We start from the raw sequence: 18,271 nt of genomic DNA on the forward strand, positions 1-18,271 counted from the left end.
TCTGTCATCAGGGGTTATTTTCTTTGATAGCTGAGTAATATGAATACTTCATAATTTCTTTTTCTATTCTCATGTGGATTGGTATCAGGGATATTTCCAGATTGTGCTTATTATGAATAAGGCTTTTATGAATTTTGCCTACTATGCAAGGCTTTTTGTGTCATGCAAGCCTTATTGTGTGCATATGTTTTCATTTCTCTTGAGGAAATAACTCAGAATGGAAGTGCTGAGTAAGAATAAGCGTATGTTTAGTTTTATAATAAGTTTTATGATATTTCTTCAATATGATTGAACGATTTCATATTATTATTGCAATGAGAAAAGTTCCATGTTTTCACTTCTCTCGAGGAAATAATTCAGAATGGAAGCATTGAGTAAGAATAAGTATATGTTTAGTTTTACAGTAAGTTTTATGACATTTTTTCAATGTGGTTGTACCATTTCATATTATCATTACAATGAGAAGTGTTCCACGTTTTCATTTCTCTCAAGGAAATAATTCTGAATGGAAGTGCTGAGTAAGAATAAGTGTATGTTTACTTTTATAATAAGTTTTATGACATTTTCCCAATGTGATTGTACCATTTTATATTATTACTGCAAGTAAGAAGTGTTCCAGGTGCTTCATACCCCTACAGGCATTCTGGTGGATGAGCAATGGCATCTCAGTGTGGTTTCCACTTAAATTTCCCTGATGATTAATAATGTTAAGCATTTTTGATGGGCTTATTGAACATTTCTGAATCAACTTTTGGAAAGGGATTATCGTTCAAATGTTTTGCCCAGTTTTTTTAATTGGGTGGTTTGCCTTATTGTTATTCTATCATTATTATTGTTAGGTTTTGAAGGGAGGGAGAGAGAGAGAGAGTTGGTCGCTCTACAGCAACACAGGTTTATTGCCAGTACAACTTGCAGAGAGGGGACCAGCTTAGTGCCAGAGCCCACTGCCGCTTACAGGCTGGGGTAATTACAGGCCTGGGCAGGAGGGATCTGGGCCATATGGCTTGCTGCCTGGGAGGATGTTGATAAAGATGTTCCTTGGGCCTTTGCCCAGCAGGATGTGATAAGGAAGTCATGTGGCTGGGCAGGATGTTTCTCACAGCCCAGGGCCCCATGGAATGTTTCACTCTGACCAGGGTCTGTAAAATGGCAGGGGCTTGCAAAATAGTGCAACTTGGACTAATAATTATTATTAATCCTAAAGGGAGAAGGAGACTCAGCAAGAATGGTGAAAGGAGAATTATACTTTGGGCATCTCATTTCATGATCAATATCTCGTGGTGGGGTAAGAACAGGAGCAGTCAGGATTGGAGGGTCTGGCAGACAGGTCAGCTGGATCCGTGTCTACTAATGAGGCAGGAGCCAGGATCCGCATGATGAAAGTGGCCGCAGTCAGGAAGTCTGAAATTTTCTCAGCAGAAAAGAAGAAAGAACAGACAGGCTGAGTGGCCCTGCTGTCTGAAGGGGCCTCAGTTTTATCCTCCAACACCTTGGGGCTCCACTGGTGCTCACCTTTCTTCTCCAAGCCTAGGTCTTCAGTAGTGACTATACAGGGAAGGTAGGGGGCAGGGGCAGCTCTCCTCCACTGCCAGTGGCAGCGGCAGCAGCAGGAGTACTGGAATTTGGGGTTACAGAGCTTACAACTGTCAGATGTGTTTGGAAAATTCCTTCTTGACAGAGTGTGTCTGGAAGCTTTTTTTCCCTGTGTCTTGTCTGACTTTAGTGAGGCTGAAGATCTGGGTGAATGGCCTCCATCAACATCTTCCTTCATCCACCTCTCCAGTAGCAAAGTGCAGATAAGACTGGACGGGACAGCTCTGCTGAACCCACAGCAGACCTCCAAAGAGGTCTGTATAAGCTGGCGATGTCACTGTCTTTGGCAAATGGGCTCAGAGAAGATGTTTGGGCTTTCTTACTCAAGATGTCTTCTCGGTGTTTGGACAGAGGCTTCCTTTCAGGGGTCCAGGACTGCACTGGAAGGAAGTGACAAGATGACACCGTTGTTCTTCCAGACACTCCCGCTGTTATGAGGGTGAGGGGGCAGCGCTTCTCTAATCACCCTTCCTTTGCTACTTTTTCCCTCTGCCTTAGCTTTTCCTTTCCTGCACTTTCCTGGAGACTCCAACTCAGTCTTCCTGAGGCAAGGATGGAGGGGAGGACGGGATAGGCCAGCCTCGTAGAGGTCACTAACTGCTCAAACCCCAAACATAATGGAGTCATTTGCATCCTGGAGGAGGACTCTACCATTCCAAGATATTCAGCTAGCCTACATCAGTGGCTAGCCGACATCAGTGGCTCCTGAGACCTCCACACTCAACAGAGTCCCGCACACTTTCAAGGTAAGAACCCTAGAGAGGAGCCCAGAGCCTGCGGAATCAGACACCGCCTGCTAGGGGTGATGTCCAACCGAAACGGCGCGGGACTGTAGTAAACCTGGGCGAGCAAGGTTGAGGAGAGCTCTGTGCCGGGACCGTGAGGCGATCCAGACCAGATGGGGGACACTGGGGGCAGTGGCGGGGGGCGAGGGGCGCGTATGAAGCTTGCAGAAGAGGTTGCCGGTGAAGAGCAGCCTGTGCTCTGCACACCCCGTTAAGCCCGATGCAGTTGAGCCGCCGTTGGAACGCGTGGAGAGAGGGTGCGCGAGGCCAGGGCTCGAAGAAATGCCGCAGAGGGCAAAGTGCGAGGTCCAACGGTCCAGCCCCAGCAGGGGACTCTCGAGCTTCGGGATTCCGTTTACCGGGTAGCGGCTGTTTAGACCCAGAGCGGCCCTGCGCCATGTGAGCACTGCTCAGGACTGCAGCTGCTGGGCACCAGCAGCCAGGTCTGCAGGCTCCGCCAAGCCTGGCTAGCTTCTGCAAGCAGTGCAGGTGTATCCTGGGGTCACTGGAAGGCAGCGCCTGCTCAGAGCCAGAGTACAGAAGCGGCCCAGGTCTTCCCAGCACCAGGTTCACTGGAAGTGCCAGGGGTGGGAGAGGGAGCTGGGGAGAGAAGAGGACTGTACTGGTTCCCGAGCTGAATGATGTACCCAAGAGACCAGGGAGCTTCAGCAGGTGCTAAGGTGAGGAGGAGATGCCATCATGGGGTGCAAATATGGAGCACACAAGGCTGGACCTTATTCCTTTTAGGCAGCTGCTGCTGATGACATCAGTTTCCCCTCTCCCCTCCTCAGGCCACCACCTCCTTCATGCTCCTCTCTGATCACCTCTCCAAGTCCTGGTGTCAGGAGCTTTCTCTGTGGCCGCCTTGGAGAGACTTGAGCCTGGGACATGACCTGCTGGGTGAAGGTTTCTGAGAAGGGAAACCTGTGGCCTGACCTGCGTGGATGCTGCACCCAACCTCATCTCCTCCTGGGAGGCAGGCTCTCTTCGCTTGTTTTTACAAATTTGGTAAAACAGCATTTAAGTCCTAGTCCCTGGTAGTGACCCTGCCAGGATTTGACTCAGGCTGTCTGACTCTATTTATGCACATATCATATATTACCATTTTTTATTGTCCTTAGGCCATGGCACACATATAATGAACACTTAACGTGACCCACCAGGAAGTCTTTCCTTTTTGGTTCAACTCAGATCTTGGCCATTGGCCACAATGGGGCCTTGGTCTCCTCTGAAGATGACCTGGGACTGCTGTTCCCAAGCAAATCCCCATTGGGCATTTCTATTCTCATTGAGCTTGCAGCAAACCATGAAGGTCTCCGTGGCCTATCTTCTCCCAAAGCCAAGGACGGGAGATGGTACATCAGGTGGGCACAGGATTCATGCTGATTTAAAAGCTTTATGGCAGGGCACAGTGGCTCCTGCCTGTAATCTCAACACTTTGGGCGGCCGAGGCAGGAGAAATGCTTGAGACCAGGAGTTTGAGACCAGCCTGAGCAACATAGTGAAACCCTGTCTCTACAAAAAAAATTTTTAATAAAATTAGCTGGGCATGGTGGCATACGCCTATAGTCCCAGCTACTCAGGAGGCTGAGGTGGGAGGATCACTTGAGCCCAGGAGTATGAGGTTATAGTGATCTATGATCACACAACTGCACTACAGCCTGGGCAACAGAGCGAGACCCTGTCTTTTTTGTTTTGTTTTGTTTTGTTTTGTTTTTGAGACGGAGTCTTACTCTGTCACACAGGCTGGAGTGCAGTGGTACAATCACTGCAACCTCTGCCTCCTGGGTTCGAGCAATCCTCCTGCCTCAGCCTCCTGAGTAGCTGGGATTACAGGCACCCACCACACCGCCCAGCTAATTTTTGTATTTTTAGTAGAGATGGTGTTTCACCATGTTGTCCAGGCTGGTCTTGAACTCCCGACCTCAGGTGATGTGATCCACCTTGGCCTCCCAAAATGCTGGGATTACAGACATAAGCCACTGCGCCTGGCCCTGTCTCTTTTTTTAGAAAGACTTTTCAGAATCCTGGTCAATATTGACAATTTATCAATATTATAACTTTTCCAGTACAGAAGCATGATATATGTCTCCATATATTTAGGTCTTTTAAGATTTAAGATTTTCTCTCAACAATATTTTGTAGAAAGATCAACAAGCTAATTGGCCCCGGAACTATTTTTGTAAGGCCAGTGACTAAGTACAGTGTTAACATTTTTGGCCGGGTGCGGTGCCTCATGCCTATAATCCCAGCACTTTGGGAGGCTGAGGCGGGTGGATCACCTGAGGTCAGGTGTTCAAGACCAGCCTGGCCAACATGATGAAACCCCATCTCTACTAAAAATACAAAAAATTAGCTGGGTGTGGTGGCTGGCGCCTGTAATCCCAGCTACTTGAGAGGCTGAGGCAGGAGAATTGCTTGAACTGGGAGGCAGAGATTATAGTGAGCCAAGATCATGCCACTGCACTCTAGCCCTGGGCAATAAGACTGAAACTCTGTCTCAAAGAAAAAGAAAAGTTTGAGGGGCTAAAAATATAAAAACGAGAATATGTGGAAAAAACCATAAGCAACCCATAATGCCATATTTACTATCTGAATTTTTAAGAGAAAATTTGTAACCACGGTTTTGTAGTTTTCTGTGAATCAAACTTGTACAGCTTTTAATTTATTCCTAAGTATTTTATGTGAGTTGTAAACACTACTGTAAATGGCATCATCCCAATTTTAGTTTTCAATCATTCATCAATGGTATACAGAGAATACATTTTGAAAATATGTATTGACTTGTATACTGAGACCTTGGTAAATTCACTTTTGACTTCTGGTAGCGTCTTTGTTTTCTATGAATCATGTTTATGTGAATAAAGCTACTTTAACTTCTGTTTTAATCTGCATGCCTTTTTCTTTCTCTTTCTTACCTTTACATTTGCAGAAACCAACAACTGTCAGCATTAACACCATCAGGCCTTTCTCTTCTAATTTAACCTTGCAGCCAACCACACAGCTATCTGTGCACGACCTCTCCCCTAGCGCAAGGACATGAGATACGGATCAGGTAGGTGCAAGATCCATGCTGTCTTAAAAAGTCTTGTAAGGCCAATATGTCTTGTAGCAATTCCAGACCAGTACTGGCTGTGGCCTGTTAGGAACTGGGTCGCACAGCAGGAGGTGAATGGCAGGTGAGTGGGTATTACCGCTTAAGCTCCGCCGCCTGTCAGATCAGCAGCGGCATTAGATGCTTATAGGAGTGCAAACCCTACTGTGAACTGGGCATGCGAGGGATCCAGGTTTCACATTCCTTATGAGAATCTAATGCCTGAGAATAGTTTCATTCCAAAACCATCTCCCCACTACCCATGGAAAAATTTTCTTCCACGAAACCAGTTTCTGGTGCCAAAAAGGTTGGGGACTGCTGCCATAGACCAGCTTTCTGGATTCTGGCTGAAATGGACAACTTACCAATATTAATTCTTCACTCTACCAGCTGATACACACACACACACACACACACACACACACACACACACACACATTCATACATTTATTGGTATATGGTAGTTTACAGAAAAATAATTGTTTTATATATATTGATCTTGTATACTGGCACCTTGCTAAATCCACAGCTTACTTTTTATAATTTCTTTATAGATGGCATAGGATTTTCTGCATACACAATCATGATTTCTGTGCATTGAGTAATCTTACCTTTTCCTGTATGATTTTAATTTTTCTTATCCTCTACATTTGTTACAACCTCCAATACAATATTGAATCCAAGAGAAGTCAGTGGACTTCATTTTCTATTTCCTGATCTTGGGGGGAAAATATTCAGTATGCTGTTAACTGAAGTTTTTTTTTCTTCAATGTATGCATTGCCACATAAAAGAAATAAGGAAATTCTGTCCACTTCCTACTTTACTGAAAGATTTTTTGAACAGAATGTTAGCTTTTTTCAATTAGTTTGTTCACAACTTTTGAGACGAATTGTATCAGCTGATTCTTTTCTAATAGCTTTTTTGAGAGATAATTCATGTACAATACAATCCACATATTTAAAGTATAGAATTCAATGGCTATTAGTGTATTCACAGAAATGTGCAACCATCAACACAATTTTTAAAAATATTCATCACTCCAAAAAGAAATTTTGTACACCTTAGCCATCACCTTCTAATACCCCCACACCTCCTAATTCTAGGCAAGCATTAATTGACTTTCTCTCTCTATGAGTTTACCTACTCTGGATATTTCCTGTATGAAATCATAGACTGTGGTTCTTTCTGGCTGGATTCATTCATGTATTATAATGGTGTTATATGGTGTATACGTAACACAAAATTTACCATTTTAACAATTTCTAAATGTACAATTCACCGGCATTTAGTACATTTATATTGTTATACAACCATTGCCACTATCCATATCCAGAACTTTTTCATTATCCTAAATTGAAACTCTGCACCTATTAAACAATAACTCTCCAGTGCACATTCCCCACAGCTCTGGTAACCTCTATTCTGTCTCATGAATTTGCCTATTCCAGGTATATCATATAAGTAGAACAATACATTTGTCCTTCCATGTCCAGGCTCCATAATCTCGTTTATGGTTTCCAGATAATAAATTTTCTTTTGATGCCATCTCATTTCTCAGTATCTTATTTTATAATCTTTTTATTCTTAAAAACTCCTTTGTAGCCCAAGGGATTAATCAGGGTCTCTTACATTTTGTTCTAAGACATTTATAATTTTTTGAAAATCTTGTTCTTTGAATCCATCTGGAATTTGTTTTCATAATAGCCTGAGGTGAAGATGTCAGCATTTCTCCCATACACACAACCAGTGATCTTAGATCTCAAGTGCATGTTTGAGGAGGAGAAAGAGGAGGAGGAGTCTATCCATCGTTCCTCTGTTTTCTCCCTTCTTATTTTTTTTAGACAGGGTCTTGCTGTCACCCAGGCTGGAGTGCAGTGGCACAATCATGGCTTACTACAACCTCCAACTCCTGGGCTCAATTGGTCCTCCTGCCTCAGCCTGAGTAGCTGGAACTATAGGCGCATGCCACCATGCCTGGCTAATTTTTGTATCTTTTTATAGAGATGCAGTTTTGCCATGTTGCCCAGAACGGTCTTAAACTCCTGGGCTCAAGCAATCCGCCGCCTTGGCCTCCCAAAGTGCTGGGATTATAGGCATGAGCCACTGCGCCCAACCTTCCCTTCTGATTTTTGGATGCCATCTGTGTGATTTGTTTCCATAGTCCCTGTGATCCAGTATTCATTAATGAGAAAAAAATTCCCCCTGCCCAGAACAGCAAATTCCTGGACCCTTTCTCTCACACACACTCCCATCATTCAATTCCACCATACTTTGCTACATGTACACAATCCAAAGTGAATATGCACAATCCACTTCTCATGCCCCTCCCTGCTGTTGCTGTGTCCAAGCCATCATTACCCTCCACCTTAGGGGCTCAGCCTCCTGACTGGTCTCTCAGCCTCTGTGCTCATCCGAGCAACAAAAATCATCTGCTTAAAACCTACGGCAGATGATGCTGTCCTATGCTTTAAGCTCTTCGGTCATTCCCATCTCTGAGGATGTCATCAGTTTATAATGACAACCTACAAGGCCCTGCCTATTTTGTGTGTCCCCATCCCTCTCTGCTCTCCTCGCCCCTAATCTCTCTCGTGCCGTCCACAGCCCCATCAGCTTACTGACTGCTCCACAAGGATGCCAGGCATCCTCCCTTCGATCCTTTGCAGTGGCTACTTCCGCTATTTCCAGTGTTCTTCCCTCACATGTCTGCATGGGTCACCTGATGGCCCCCTTCTAGACCTTGCTCAAAACTCACCTTCCTAGTGAGGTTGTCCTGTCTTCCACGTAACAAGTAAGGAGACTTCTGCTTCTCCTTACTTCAAGTGTCAAACCTCCATCGGCAATTTTATTCTTCATAACATGTGTTACCAGCTAAACCGCCACATCATTTACGGGTGATTGCGATTGTTGCTTATTTTCTCCCCCTCAACTCGAATATAAGCTCTGCTACTTATAATAGGTCCCAGCTCATCCCAGATGCTCAATAAATACGGTAAATTGACAAATAAATGAATCAACTGCCTTCTGAATATTACTGATTCATCCACAGGGTTTCACACTATTAAAAACTGAACACTATTAAAAGCTGAACTCACCCTACCAAAACAACACATGTCCATTTGTCTAAGCCAAGTGGCTAGAGTCACCCTGGTTGTGTGTGGCAGTTACTCATCTCACTTCCTTCCCTCTTGTGTTACTTACTCTCCAGCCACTCTCAGCTCCTCTGGAACAGGAGCTCATTGTCTCGTCTTTGCTTTGATCATGCAAAGAACCCCTGAAGCCCCTTTACCTCTGTTCTGGCACCCATTGGATTCTTCCTTCCAGGGAAGTACAAGAATGTTTCTAAAATCTACATATCATCATTTCACTTCTTTGCTTTCACTCCCTTCATGACTCTGCATACTTTCAGCATGACTGAGAAGTGCCCATCATGATACATTAATTTGTCTGTTATCTGGCCCCTGATGATAATTACAGCTGTACACCCCAGGCTTGACTTCATTCTCCAGCTGCACCTGACTACCTTCCTGGTGTCCCACAGGCTCACAGCCTCTCTGGCTTCCTTGACTTTTCACATAGTATTTCCTTGATGTGAAAATAGCCCTGCTCTACCTAGAGGCTTCCTACTACTTCTTGAGGTGCAATTAAAGTTCCTTCTCTCCCATATGTAATACTATGTTTTTCTTACCTACTCTCTGATCCCTAGCACGAAGTCCTATTTAAATTTTTGGTTTGCATCTGTCTCTCCTACTAGACTATAAGTTCTTGTAAGTCAAGATATGTCTGAACCCCATCTCACCAGTGACTAGCACAGTGTCTAGTGCAGGTTCATCACTAAGTAAATGTTTAATAAAATAATACGTAAGAAGCTGGCAGAAATTCTTGGGTTTTCCCTCTTTCCTCCATCTGAAGGTGGTTTTCCTGGGTGATAAAATGCCTTAGAAATTATTGAGTTTTCAACAATGAAGTCTAGTTTAGACTCAGCCTGGCTCTATGATCAGCCATGAGTTGGGTGGAGTGGCAACTTTTGCAATTTGAGATTTTAGTGGTTTAAATAGGGACAAACTGGATCTTTTCCCACATAGGCCCAATCCAGGTACTTACTTGAAAATAATTTATTTTTCTTTCTTTTTTGTCTTTTTGAGAGGGATTTTCGCTCTTCTTGCCCAGACTATCGTGCGGTGGCGCAATCTCGGCTCTCTGCAACCTCTGCCTCCTGGGTTCAAGCAATTTTCCTGCCTCAGACGCCTGAATAGGTGGGATTACAGGTGCCCACCAACACACCCAGCTAATTTTTTGTATTTTTAGTAGAGATGGAATTTCACCATGTTGGTCAGGCTGGTCTTGAACTCCTGGCCTCAGATGATCCACCCTCCTTGGCCTCCCAAAGTGCTGGGATTACAGGCATGGGCTACTGCGCCCAGCCTGAAAATAATTTTTTGTAGGACTTTTTAAAGGAGTATGATAACAACTTTTGAGTCATATATTTTATCCTAGACTTAAAATGTTTCAGTAATTACCCAGTAGCAAGAACTCTTTCTTTCATTGTTCTTGCAGGCCCAAGAGCCTGGATGCCAAGCCTATCCTCTCCATGTGAAGCACCAACTTGGGGGTGTCAACTTAAAATATGAGACCCATAAACTTGGAAAGGAGGACTTTATTTCTTGAGAAGGGTTGCAAACTGCAGGCTCTGGAAAGTGACACCTCCAGCAGAGACCACAAACAGGTACTCTGAGGGAGAAAGGGTGGGATAGGAGTTTTATGCCAAACAGGTTGGCTAAATAGACGTATTCAACAGGTCACAGGGGGAACTATGAATATTCATGAAAGGGGGTCATATGTGTGCTTGATAAGCAAATATATGTGTTACATACACCCCATGTTTACGTTCGAGTGGAGATATAACATTAAATGCAGTAAAATTAGGCTCTGTATGTTAAAAGGTGAAACACAAGGCATGAAGGCACTTGGTACACAGCCTCGGTGAACCAGCCAGAACCAGCCCATGGTTGAATACTTTGTAGCCTGGTCAGTTTGTCACGTCAAAATAGCAAAAAGGGTTGGGAGTCAGGCTGCAGCAGCAGGCAGTTGGTTGAAGTCAGCAGTGGGGTGTTCCATTCTTTGTTTTTCCAGGGCTAGTTTCTGTTTAATGTAGAAAAAAACAAACAAACAAACAAACAAAAAACCTGGTAACACTTAGTGAGGAAGTGGTATACGGAGGCGCTAGTTCTCGTCTCCTTACGGCCGGAAAACTTAGTTTTTAGTTTTTCTGGGGTCACCTTGGCCAAGAGGGGTCCTTTCAGTCGGTCAAAGGGCTCAGGGTTTTATTATTGATCTGTTTATTTATTTTTCTGAGATGGAGTCTCCCTCTGTCACTCAGGCTGGAGTGCAGTGGCAAGATCTTGGTTCACTGCAACCTCTGCCCCCCGGGTTCAAGCAATTCTGCCTCAGCCTCCTGAGCAGCTGCGATTATAAGCACATGCCACCATGCCCGGGTAATTTTTGCATTTTTGTAGAGATGGGGTTTCACCATGTTGGCCAGTCTGGTCTCAAATTCCTGACCTCAGGTGATCCACCTCCCTCGGCCTCCCAAAGTGCTGAGATTACTAGCTTGAGCCACCTCACCTGGCCTCAGGGTTTTATTTTTATTTCACGGTGGAATTCCTGGCTCCAATCTAATTTTTTTTTAAAAAAAAAAAGACACAGAAAAGATAATTCAAACTTTTTTTTTTTTTTTTTTTTTGAGACGGAGTCTCGCTCTCTCGCCCAGGCTGGAGTGCAGTGGCCAGATCTCGGCTCACTGCAAGCTCCGTCTCCCGGGTTTACGCCATTCTCCTGCCTCAGCCTCCCAAGTAGCTGGGACTACAGGCACCCGCCACCTCGCCCGGCTAGTTTTTTTGCATTTTTTTTTAGTAGAGACGGGGTTTCACCGTGTTAGCCAGGATGGTCTCGATCTCCTGACCTCGTGATCCGCCCGTCTCGGCCTCCCAAAGTGCTGGGATTACAGGCTTGAGCCACCGCGCCCGGCCTCAAATATGTTTAAAAGACTAAAACCATAAAGTGTGGTTCCTTGTCACACAGCAGGGAGGATCTGACCTTCGGGGAGGTCAGATGGTGTGGAGGAAGCACAGAGGGAGGTGGCAAGGGCATGTCCTGGTCTCTCTTTCTCTGGACCTCGCCTCCTCCTGGGCTGATATCCTCACACTCTCAATAGAGACATCAGAAGTTAGCACAAACAGTCCTAGAGTGTGCTACTTCCATATCACATTAGCTGAGCCACAGAAAATTTTGAAATGTCAAGTCTGGCTCAATCTGTCACCATTTATAGAAGGCATCCCTCCTTCTAGACTGGCCTAAAAGTGAAGACTCAGAGCAGAGGACTCATTAACATGAAGGAAGCTTTAGATATTTAATCTGGAAAAGCAAGTAAAAGGACCATGGAGACAAATGGGTTAAGAGAAAAGGAACAGCTTGCCAGCCGTGGGGTGGGAGTTGCCAGAGGTGCTACCAGTCCCAAGACTAGAAGGAAACTGTCCCAGAGCTTGGGTTTTCCAGGCTTACAGACAAAACCAGAGTGGAGCACAGTTGGTACTTACAAGTCTCTCTTTCCTCCCCATAGTGGACCTTCTCAAACTGGGGTATTGACCTCTGATGAACCCCCATCCAAACCCATGCCTTTCATCATAAAAAGAAGCACTTTGAGGTGCTCAACTTCAAGCTTGCTAGAGAAGGAGGAAAAGCAGGTGGAGTTTGACATAATTAGAATGGATTCAGCCTTTCCAGCAGAGTAAGTTTCTTTCATGGTGGACGGCGACCACCCACTGCCATTTCTACAAGAAGATTTTGCTTCTTAGGCACTGAGTTCCTGGTTCTTTCACTAGAAAAAAATCAGTACGTTGGCAATCCAGTACTTCCAACTTCTGTGAAGAACTGGGCAGGCGACGGGGGCTTGGGGACGGGGGCGGGGCCCAAAGACAAGGCTGCCATTTGGTGTGCCCACCACAGAGGAACATTTACTCTACCTGAAGCACAAGTATTTTCTCAGTGATGTTGGCTCCTACAAAGTCGAAAGGGGTAGGCTCCCTGGCTTACGCCCCAGGAGTTTGGACTGAAAGGGAGACTAAAAGGGTCTTCCTCTTAAGTTTATGATGTTGCCCTCCCCTGGCTACAACAGATGTGCTCTGGCCATAAGCATCCCAGGTTCTCTGAGTGATGGTGGGTATGGAAATGTTCCCAAACACAGGTATGGGGGTGGACCCTCCCACTGTACCAATCCATGCCCAGGGCTGGAAGGTCCCTGGTGCTCTGAACTGGATTCATAAGCAGTAGCATCTCCAACCACAAGTATGGTGTCAGCCCCTCCAACAGTAGCACATGTGTTCCCATGGGTGCCTGATAGAAAGTGGGAACATGTGTTTATTAGCCAGGTGGGCCCCAAATGCTCTGATAAGGTGCAGAAAGAGGACTCTTTGTCACTGTTGTGCTGTGCCCTCCCATTGCAACCCATGTGCTCTGAACAGGTGGAGCCCAGGTGCTTTGCATGTAGGCGGACACAAGAGGGCCTCTAAGCACAAGTGTGGTGTTGGAACCCTCAAGGCTACAGATGCATTCTGGCCAGGTGTGTCCCGGGTGGTCTGACTATAGACAGCAATAGAATTCTCTCCAGCACAGTTATAGACAGGCCCGTCCAACTGATGTGCTCTAGCAGGATGGAACCTGGGTGATCCGAACACAAGGAGGAATAGAAGTTTCTTCTGAGACATGCTCCTTCTTAGCGATGCTGTCTCCTTGAATAGTAACAGGTATGCTTTGGCTGGGTGGGCCTCAGGCACTCTGACTGTAGCCAGGAAGGAAAGGTCTCCCAGAACAGATTTCTGCTCCGTAGCGCTGATCTTCCCTCATTGCAACAGGGATGCTATAGGCTGGCAGGACCTTGTGCTCAGGTCTAAGCCCCTCCTAGAATAAGCTGTGGTTCTGGGTGTTCTCCTCAGCTCTTCTGCAGATTGCAGTGCCCCCTGACAAGGAGCTAGGGTTTGGGACAGACACAATGACTGCAAAGCTGCCACTACCCAAAGGGGCTTAGATATTAATGGTGCATGCCACTGCTGCAGTGGCCCTTTCTTGGACGGTCATCCTTTGATCCCTATTTTTTTTTTTATCATCTTCCTCCTATGCTATTCCTTTTCTGTGAGCTCCTAGAAAAGGAGTAGTGTCCTAATTTTTTTTTTTTTTTTTTTTTTACTTTTTGAGACAGAGTCTCACTCTTATCGCCCAGGCTGGAGTGCAGTGGCATGATCTCAGCTCACTGCAACCTCCATCTCCTAGGTTCAAGCGATTCTCCTGTCTCAGGCCTCCACCTCTCAGGTTCAAGTGATTCTCCTGCCTCCACCTCTGCCTCCTGGGTTCAAGCAAACCTCCGTCTCCTGGATTCAAGTGATTCTCCTGCCTCAGCCTCCCGAGTAGATGGGACTACAGGTGTGCGCAACCATGCCCAGCTAATTTTTGTGTTTTTAGTAGAGATGGGGGTTTCACCATGTTGGCCAAACTCCTGACCTCAGGTGATCTGCCCACCTCAGCCTCCCAAAGTGCTGGGATTACAGGCGTGAGCCACCATGCCCAGCCCGCAGTCTCTTTTAAGCAGGGATCAGGGGAGTAATCGGATGGCCCAGATAGCGCTCCTGCTATTGAAGGAGCCTAGATGTTGCTCAGATAGCAACAGGAAAAGAAGTCACTTTCCCCTTGCAGGTTGGATCAGTACTTTTCCTAAGTGGCTGCACTTCTTCGAGGTGCAAGCATACAGTGCTGTCTTTCTGAGAGCCCTGGCGTGACACCAAGCGGAGGCCCCCTTCTGATGTAAACACTGAGCTTGCTGGGTTGCATAAGGCCTCTCATATATCAGGGGTGATATAAACTGAGGGGGTAAAGGTGGCCGTATTGCTCCCAGGAACTGTGTTCAGAAGATGCACAGGTGCAGCAGGATTCCTGCCAGAAGCAGGAACGGAGAGGGCGGGGAGAAAAAGGAGGATGGTGGCCCGGGGGCCGGGCAGGGTGAGGCTTACTGAGGAAGTTGTCCGTGAAGAGCAGTTTGTGTCCTGTCTGACACTGAGAGTCTAGTAAGAAATTTGGAGAGGTCTCCTAGCTGCGTGTTCCTCCAAGGCAAACCATGCAGGATGCTTGTCACATGTCATTGGAACACACATCAGAGAAAGGGTGTGCTAGAGCAGAGAGGAAAGACAAGTCACCGACGGGCAAAGGGGAGTCCCAGCAGGACTTTTGAGAGCTTGAGACAGCTCATGCTCTTTGCAGGTGCTTGGCACCAGGCATGCCCAATGACATGGAAAAGCATTCAGGACTGTGTATTATAGGACCCCACATAACTGTCACCCCCAGATCGCCAGGTCCGCAGGCTCCTCAGCATCTAACCCAGGGGCAGCAACTAGTGCCTGTGAGTCTCCTAGCCCTTTTCTCTGGGGTTATTGGAGGTCAGAGGTCAGAGTGTCCTAGATCCTGCCAGGATGGGGCCCTGGCTCGCAGGAGGTCAGGGTAGGAGAGGTGGGGCTGTGGCCAGCAGGGATCAACTCTGTCTTATGCCATTACTGGTACACCCAGGTGGCCCAGAAGGGCTGCAGCTGCAAGACACGTGCTCTAATGCGGAGGAGAGACCAAGCAGTGTGGGGCATGATTTGCCCTGACCTCTTCCTTTCAGACAACCTCTGCAGAGGACACCAGTTTGCTCCCACAACATCCCCTTCCCATACGGTAGCTCAGGGCTACCACACACTGTTTCCTCCAGGGATCCCTCTAGGGCCTCTCAAGGCCTGGAGCAGGCATATCTTCTCTGTGGCCACCCAGGAAGGTGTGGGTCCATGGGCATGAGGCGTGAGTCCAGCTGGGCTGTGAAGGTTTCTGAGATGGGTACTTGGCACCTCGATCCTCCCAGGTCCTGCACCCCATACCATCCCTTCCAGGCAAGCAGGTATCCTTCCCTCTTTTAACACATTTTTTCAAATTGAAAACAGCATTTAGGACTTAGCACTTTCCTCAGGTCACCCATGTGGGCATAAGGGAGAGTCAGGATTTGAACTCAGACTGTCTGATTCCAGAGTTTATCCACTGACCACCTGACAGTGGTGATGTCTCATCACATGTGTCATGTATTTACATTTTTAAATAGTCCTTAGGGTACTTAGCACCATGGTATGCCTGTCATGAGAGTATTCACTGCCTGCATCAGAAGATGCAGGGTGGAGAGCACCAATTGTCAGCACAACCATATTGGGCATTTCTCTGCTAAATGAGTCTTGCACAAACCACATAGCTGTCTGTGAACTGTCTTCTCCCAGGTACAGGACAGGAGACCACTTAGGTGCAAGATAAACCCTATCTTAAGAGGCTTAAGCTCCAAGGACACCAACATCTCTTGTGACAATTCCATAGACCTACTTTTCAGGATCCTAGCTGAAATTGGCAATTTACTGATATCAAATAGTGCACTCCATCAGGATGGTAAACAGTTCCTTATATTTAGAACTCTTTTTCTTTTCGTTTTCTCTTTTTTTTTTTTTTTTTTACAGAGTTTCACTCTTGTTGCCCAGGCTGGAGTGCAATAGTATAATCTCAGCTCCCTATAGCCTCCACCTCCCGGATTCAAGTGATTCTCCTGCCTCAGCCACTCGAGTAGCTGGGACTACAGGCATGCACCACTATGCCCAGCTAATTTTGTATTTTTAGTAGACATGGGGTTTCGCCATGTTGGTAAGGCTGGTCTCGAACTCCTGACCTCAGGTGATGTACCTACCCTGGCTTCCCAAAGGTGTGAGCCACTGTGCCCAGCCTTTAGAATGCTGTAATTTTCTCTCAGAGACTATTTTGTGGTTGGGGTTGACAAATTACAGTTCATGAGCTGAATTTTTTCCAGTCTGTTTCTGTAATACCAATAACCTTAGAATGGTGATAAGAGTTTTCAAAGTTTATAGAAAAGAGGAAAGGAAAAAAGAAAGAAAAACAGAGGAAAATATGCAACAGGGACCATATGCAATCTGCAGAGCCTGTAATATTTACTATCTGGTCCTTTTCAGAAAAATTTGCCAACACTTCTTTTGTGATTTTCAGTGTGTAAGTCTTCTACAGTATTTGCTAATTTATCCTTATGTATTTTATAAGTTTTTTGTATGCTATTGTAAATGGTATCTTTTACATTTTAGTTTTCAGTATTCACTACTGGAAAACACAGTTGATTTTTATATATTCACCTTGGATGCTAGAACTTTGCTAAATTCACTCTTTACTTTTAGTAGTTTCTTTGTAAATTCCTTAAGATATTCTATGTACACAATCATGTTTTCTATGAATAAAGAGAGTTTTGCTTCTTCCTTTTTATCCTGTATGCCTTTTACATTTGTTTCTTACCCTTATATTTGCTACAACCTCCAGTAAAATGTTGAGAAAAAGTAGAAGTGTAGACATAGTTTGCCAGTCCCTGATCTTAGGGGAAAAGTATTCAAGATGCTATTGAGTGAAAGTTTGTGGCATATGCACTTAATCACTCAAAAGAAACATTCTCTAATTCCTAGTTTGCTGAAAGATGTAAAATTGTGTTAATTTCTTTGCCCATTTTGTGAATTTATTTTAGTTCCCACATCTGAGGCAGAACATGTGGTATTTATCTTTCTGTTCTTGATTTATTTCCCTTAACATAATGTTCTCCAGGCTCATCCATTTGCCACAAATGACATGGTTTTATTTTTTTAATGACTGAATAATATTCTATTGTGTATATATAACACATTTTCTTTATCCATTATCTGTTGGTGGACATTTAGATTGATTCCGTATCTTAGCTATTGTGATTAGTGTTTCAATAAAGATAGGGGTGATAACCAGCCACACAAGGCTTAATTAGCTTGACAATTCTTACACAAAGTGGAGATTTCCAAAAGACCCCACATTCATTGAGTAAATTAGGAAAACTAAAACTTGCCTGGCAAGAGTGATGAAGAGGCATACCTGTGGAGGCTTTGGATCTTGGTGGAAAATATTAAAAGGAAAGAAATCTCTCCTTGAAATTCTTAATCAAAGTCTCTACCTTCTGGAGTTAGACATCATATTATCCAAACAATTCCATATCAATCATTTTGTGTAAAGTAGTACTGAGTTGGTAGTGGCCTCATATATTACATCTATACCCACAAAAGAATTTTTTAAGGACTTAAGCAGCTCAACTAGCAAAAACCACATAATCCCATTTTAAAAAAATGGGCAAAGGACATGAACAGACACTTCTCAAAAGAGGATATACAAGTGGCCAACAAACATATGAAAAAATATTCATCATCAGTAATCATCAGAGAAATGCAAATCAAAACCACAACAGGGTATCATCTCACATCAGAACGGCTATTACTAAAAAGTAAAAAAGCCTTTATTTAAATAATTTTTATTTAAAATCTTGTAAACACAGTGTACTATGTATTTTGCCTTCTAATATCAGTAATTTTGAAATTTTAAAAAGGTAACTATTTTGTCAGCATATTTGAAAAGTCAACTTAATTTCCAAGTTCTACATTTCATTCAGATTTTTTATAAAAAATTAAACTCTCTGCACTGTAGATTGTTTCTGTTAATTGAACACATTTTATGTAAAATCCTGATTATAACATAATTGATAATTTTTCCTGAAATGAGGCAGGATAAATATATATTAGAAAGTAAATATAGAATAATAATTTTTAGTAGAGATGGGGCTTCACCATGTTAGCCAGGATGGTGTTGATCGACTGACCTTGTGATCTGCCCACCTTG

General features: G+C 44.7%; 1 long non-coding RNA gene across 5 annotated transcripts; it reads left to right on the forward strand.

The window, feature by feature from the left end:
* The first annotated feature begins 866 nt into the window (after positions 1–866).
* LOC117092322 lies at positions 867–13,779 on the forward strand. 5 transcript variants are annotated; one of them, XR_004440742.1, is made up of 5 exons: positions 867–3,058; positions 3,170–3,386; positions 5,311–5,433; positions 10,028–10,196; positions 12,090–13,666. It is a non-coding gene; the product is annotated as an uncharacterized LOC117092322 (long non-coding RNA). The 5 variants fall into 5 exon arrangements; XR_004440744.1 differs by lacking the exon at positions 3,170–3,386 and having other exon boundaries at positions 869–2,339; positions 2,595–3,058; XR_004440745.1 differs by lacking the exon at positions 3,170–3,386 and having other exon boundaries at positions 872–3,058; positions 12,090–12,257; positions 13,176–13,666.
* The last annotated feature ends 4,492 nt before the right edge of the window (positions 13,780–18,271 follow it).

Source organism: Trachypithecus francoisi, unplaced genomic scaffold (assembly GCF_009764315.1).
Source record: "Trachypithecus francoisi isolate TF-2019V2 unplaced genomic scaffold, Tfra_2.0 Lachesis_group12, whole genome shotgun sequence".
In the NCBI taxonomy this organism is placed as follows: Eukaryota; Metazoa; Chordata; class Mammalia; order Primates; family Cercopithecidae; genus Trachypithecus; species Trachypithecus francoisi.